The sequence below is a fragment of the Echeneis naucrates genome, chromosome 12, assembly GCF_900963305.1.
Source record: "Echeneis naucrates chromosome 12, fEcheNa1.1, whole genome shotgun sequence".
Lineage (NCBI taxonomy): Eukaryota > Metazoa > Chordata > Actinopteri > Carangiformes > Echeneidae > Echeneis > Echeneis naucrates.
Genome location: NC_042522.1, coordinates 4,442,111 through 4,448,110, shown reverse-complemented (window position 1 = coordinate 4,448,110; position 6,000 = coordinate 4,442,111). Strand labels below are relative to the sequence as shown.

The 6,000-nt window shown below is 42.0% G+C and overlaps 1 protein-coding gene across 2 annotated transcripts in view; it reads left to right on the top strand.

Annotated features, from left to right (window-relative positions):
- The first annotated feature begins 2,402 nt into the window (after positions 1–2,402).
- Positions 2,403–6,000, top strand: part of strbp (spermatid perinuclear RNA binding protein) — a 70,526-nt gene continuing 66,928 nt past the window's right edge. For both annotated transcript variants that reach the window (XM_029516625.1, XM_029516627.1), the window contains exon 1: positions 2,403–2,592. The gene's annotated coding sequence lies outside the window, so the exon portion shown is untranslated. The remainder of the gene's footprint in view (positions 2,593–6,000) is intronic.

Below are 6,000 nucleotides of genomic sequence, written 5' to 3'. Positions count from 1 at the left end.
CCTAAATTTGATTGTCTTGAAGATAGGAAGGTCATAGGATGATTCATTTCTCTGCTGTTAGAACTGCAACTGTGTCAGATTTCTCATAGTCAATTATAAATGCCCTACGTTGCCCTAAAAAACACAACATGCTTTTAATTTGGGCCAAGACAGAGTAGGGGAAAAACATAGAGCTCCATCACTGCCAACAGCCTGGAGGCCACAGAGTTTCTAGGCCTAATCCAAAGAGAAGAGAAGAGAATATGTCTCCAAATATACTTTAAAAAAAAAAAACTGGCAGTAACTACGGGGTAGCAAATCTTGATGAGGAAACTGAAAGGGAATCAAAGTCACTGAATGTTATGGTTAAAACACTTCTGTTTGCTGTGACCTGGTTGAGGACAGCAGCATCTTCAACCCACATGAAATCTAAAAATATTACCACACCATTGACTGCTACTATACCGTGGCCTCAAAAAGTAGATGAAAAACTATATATATTATAGTATATATATATATATATATATATATATATATATATATATATATATATATTAAATGTTACCATGACTAGTCTGTTGAAATGTTGTTCTGAGGAGAGGCATAGAAACCTTCCAAATTTGCCATAAAAATCTATCTTTGTCTGTAATAAACCAATTTGTAATTTACTACTTCAATATTGTACAATGCAATGCTCATATAATACAGGTAGAACATGCTTAAATAATATTATTATTGAGATTAGTTTCCATTCTCGAAGACACACACACACACGCACACTGCCAGGAGGAAAGGCGGGCAGAGATTCGTATTAAATAAGGATATACCCTACAGCAGTGAGTTTTCATCCATCTTCCCCACTCCATGCCTCTACCCCCTTTCACCTACCTCTCCTCCTCCCCTCCTCTCTGCACCTCCGGTCACTTCACCGTACAGGTGCGAGCCCGAGTAGCTCCACCAATTAGGAGCCCAGAGCGTGACCACGTGAACAAATCCCGTTGTCTGGATTCCCGGTCAGAGAGGAGCAGCTCGGAGTGAACCGGCGGCGCTGAAAGCCTCAGTTAGGGGGAGGGAATAACTGCAGGCTGGACAGGAGCGGCGCTCAGGTAAATCGCCTTTTGTTTGTTTGTTTTAGTAAAAAAAAAAAAAACTGTCTGTAGCGTCATTTTTCTACCCTCACCCCTTGCTGTCAGCTCTATTGGAGACAGAAGTGGGGCTCTGGGACTGGATGCCTTTGGATTCAATATGTTTCAGGTTCTCTCCTCCGATCCGGAGACAGGAAGAACAGCATCATCGGCTGATTCCTCTCCCTGCGCCGCCCGTGCATTGAAACTCAGCTGCTCCTCCCTCCCCTCACCTTCCCCTCTTTTCCCCCCTCTCCCCACCCTCCCCCCTTGTCTCTCGCAGACGCATGAGGCTATTGATAGTTGACAGAAGCCTCGTAATCCCTGGCTGATTTGGCTGACCGACCACAGCCATTTGCGAAACAAGAATGTTGATTGAACTTTATTTTGCTTGGAGATTTGTTTTAATTGGTAGCGCCCGCATAGATTGACGCCTTTTACTTGGGGGTGGGGGGGGTGAGGCTTCTTCTGGTGCTGCATGAAACCAGGCAGGCAGAAGCAAGCTTTTACTGCTGAATTATTTATAAGACTGTCTGGGAGAGAGTGAGTCCTTGCTTGGATGGAGCGAGAACCATTGTAGAGATGTAGGCTCATTTTCTAGTCGTGATTTTTGACTTTTATGTAGCCCTTTAAATCTGTTTCTGTCCACTTTAAACTACACTCAGGCTTTGCGTTTTCTTTCTGTCGTTTTAGTAAATAGCATACAAAAGGATCGAGATTTAAGTGGAAATACTCACAAAGTAAAGCCATTGATACCCAACAACAGCAATCAATGTATAATTTTATCTACTAATTTAGTTTATTGGACTTTACCCAACCGAACTATTGTCTAATGTAATAATACAATATAAACTAGACTGAAGAGTGCCACTTCTTTACTCTTAGAGGGCTGTTTAAAAATGGTCTCTATTTTGACGCTAATACTTTGCACCTTTGGATTACCCTTTTGAATGTAGGACCTGCACCCATAACACAAACCTATTTTTACTCATTATTTATTTATTTAGTCTTGTTGGTGGTAATTGAGGACAGATTTTCGCTCGTGTTGCTTTAGATTTCGTTCTTTGTTGGTTGAGTAAATATATACAGAAATGCGACTTTTTTTTTCCATCTTATTTATTTATATTTGGCCTCCTGTGTTTATGCCGTCTTGCAGCCCCACCACCGGAATGAATCGACCCCGTCCGCGCCTGCGCACTCAGCACCATTCACCCCTCTCTCTCTCTCTCTCTCTCTCTCTCTCTCTCTCTCTCTCTCTCTCTCTCTCTCTCTCTCTCTCCGTCTCGTGCCACAGGAGAAACCAGCAGGCGGCTCCGGGCTCTCTAGCTGGCTCGCGCTCGCTGCCCCGGTCGTCGAGGCACTCAGTGACTTCTGATCCCGGCCGGACGGTGTCGGCTCAGATCGGCTCCCTGTCGGATTTTCTGCCCTTTTGGATTTCTATATTTTGGTCCCACTGACGGACTCCCCCAGCTGCAAATTGCCAACCCGTGTAAGTTGTTTTTTTTTCTTTTCTTTACAGGCTATCTGTATTTCCCCTCATGCATTTTATTTTGGAGGCTTTATGTGGGAGGAAATAAAAAAATGTCGAGGCGGTAGTTTAAAGGTATTCTCCGTTTTGCCGTTCGGGTTTTCGGACGACCACCTTATTTTTATTCTGCTTACTCAATTTTTTTTATTTATAATGTTTCGCAACGGGTCTGTGCTTTGGTTTCTTTTTCCTGTGGCAGGAACAAAAAGAGGAACTTTAGAAGTGATGAAACGTGAACTTTCTAGATTGCGGAGAACTCGTAGTCTTAGTGAGGCTTTGCAGACGAGGTTTTGGTGTTTCAGTAAATCAACCTGGGAGGATTATTAAGATGATGGGAGCAGACGCATTTTTTGTTGTTGTTGTTGTTTTGGTTGTTAGTTTTGTTTTTGTTTTTGCCTCAGCTTATACTTATAGCTCATCTTTCATAGCAGGTGTCTGATAGCCCACTTCCGCACTGCACTGCGAGATGTCAATACTAAACCTACACAGCTCGGATATTTTCTCCAGCTCGTGCTTACTTATTGAAGCCCTTGCTTAGTTAGTTGATTGTTTCCTCTAACCAATTTATTGTTTTAATCTTTATTCGTTAGTTTATCCAAACTTGAAGTAAAAGTTTTTCGTTATTGTTTTTTTTTTTTTTTTGTTGTTGTTTTTGATGCTGAGTGTTTCATCACTCACGTTATTGCCTCGCTCAACATTACACGCGGGACCCTTCGGTGCTATTGCGCGCGCGTCGCCGTGTTGCTCTGTGTGCACGCGCGCGTGCTCAGGTTAACAGCAGCGCGAGGGGAAGAAATGTCGAACTGCTCTTCCTGCTGATCCAGCTTGTTGGCATAACTAAACAAACCAGTGCGACAAAACGGAAACTGAACACCTTATTGTCTTACAATAACTGGTAACATCCAACAAGCATATTAAAGTCTTTACGTCTGGATGTCCTGTATCATGAAAAAAAAAAAAAGTCTTTTCAGCTTCTATAAAGGTTTTTTTTCCTTAATGTAAGTGGACAGTTTGTTTTTGTTCGGACTGACTGGGTGATCAGTTTTTGACCTCTACTTGGACCACTGGTCTGTGCTAGTTTATCCCTCTTTAAATCCTGGTGGTCTCTAGGCTTGACTGATGGCCTGTTGCCTCTGGGTTATTTTTGTTTGCTCCACCCTGCTTCACCTAGTTTCATGTGTACTATCATGTGTACATGTGTCATTGTTTACGCGTTTCAGCCACACCTGCTATGGTGGACAGAAATGTAAGGTATCATTGTGTAATGTCTATGCTTCCTTTTGATAGGCTAATTGATTCTTAGTCCTGTAACACAAACATCCTCAGTTACCTCTTCTTATAGTTGTATAAAGCGCCTTGTGTGCTTCTGACAGAGATGGAGAATGCATTACTTCCTTAACGTGTGTGTGTGTGTATGCTTGAGTGATTTTGTATGATTATCCCGCAGCAGCCTTACAAAAGAGCAGAGTGCAAGTAATTGAGCAGGTTGAAGAAGTTTGTGTGTGTTTGCTTGTGTGTACCTGCAGTGTAGGGTTAGGACACCCATGAGCACTTTTGCACACTCTTTCTCATCAGCACTGACTTGGCAATGAACTCTCCATCAATATCAATGCAATAAGGGGGATGAGAAAGCAGGAGAGAGTGAGATTGTTTTGTATGACTGCAAACAATCTTATTGTCTCTCAGTGCTTCTTCATGCTTTGGTCATTTTTTCTTCTAAGAATTTCCTTTGAATAGGCATCGCTTTCTTTTTCTTTTTCTTTTTCTTTTTTATTTTGCATTTGCAACATTGTTCTGTTCATTGCTTTTTAGCTTTATGAAAAAATAGACATTTAAATCATAAAAATGAAAAAGATTACATAATTAATTTAAAACATATTCCCATTGGCTTTGTCCTTAACACCACTTAAAACAAAACTAAGGATTTATATGAGATTAGCATCTTTTACTTTCTAAATTTAGCTCTTGTTTCATTTTCAGGTGAATGAAATACCTCCAATGGATTATACTTGCTTCAGTTGATGGAAGTTGATTGGGGATGAATTTACATTAATGACTGACTTGGGCCCAGTCATCCAGATAAAGGACATATACAGAACTCACAATTGGGCAAAATGAGTATGATAGAGTATCAACAAGTCAATCACTGACACAAACCAAGAAAATTACAGTTTCACCAGCTATTCACCAGCTATTATTTATACCGTGAACTTCCAAAAAAGCAATGCTAAGCAAGAAAAACACTAATGCTTCTGGAAAAGCATAAGTTTTCTACTTGAAATTAAAATGTCTCTTTTAGGTTCTCCTTTTCCATTTGTCCGTCTGATGCCACCTCTGTATATCTTGTCTGATTGTGACCTTATATTTTTTTTCCATCCATCCATGTATGTGTGTGTGTGTGTGTGTGTGTGTGTGTGTGCGCAGCGTCTGTTCTATGTATCCCTGAGAGACGCATCATGGTTCCTCAGTTGCTTGGATTCTGGTTTGGTTTAAACAATTTAGAATCGCTGTAACAAACTCATTTGGGTAAAACACAAGCGTGGTGTCATGGGATGTCTCTTTCTCCTGCTTGTGCAGTGGGTGTATGCTGGTGCCTACTGCCTATCAGCGAAACAAGAGTCTGCCCACTAGGTCTCAGATTCTAGCATACAGCAGCACATTTAGAATCTTGTCTGGCAAGAAAATGCAGCACTCTTCCAATTGGCTGGCACTTTAGTAAAAGCTGTCCTAATTGGCTGCTTGCTGCCAAGGTTCCAGTAAGCACAAGAGGGAGTTGGGAGAGTCCCAGTGGTGTTGTGGTGCAGACTGAACAAAGGGCGGCAAGAGTGTGTGCTACTGTTTTGAATATTGCTGTAATTGGCAATAATAAAGGACACATCTGCACCCTGCTGACTAAGATCCTGACTATGATCCACCCAGCTGACCATATCTGATTTTCAGCTGTGTCACCCACACACATGTAAATCCACAAACTTGCACAACACCTGCAATCCAGCTGCAGGAACAAGAAGCTGTGCCACACAAACATGTTGGAGGAAAGATCTTCCCAACTGGCTAATGAACAAAGCGATTAACACAGGAATACTGACTCTCTCTCTCTCTCTCTCTCTTTCTCTCTCTCTCTCTGTCCGTGTGCATTTGAACAGGAAGAGTGGCTCTTTGCAGAGAGAGGGGGAGAAAAAAAAAAACAAAACTCTGCTGTCAACAGCCGCTGCAGCCGTTCCTGTTTCCTTTCACCTCAGTGTGGAATCCAGGAAGGACAGAGACAAGACATGAGAGAGAGAGAGAGAGACAGGCAGAAAGTGAGAAAGAGAGTGTGAGAGATGGCCATGTAAGGTTTCCTGCACCATAGCTTGCACCACTCCGCAT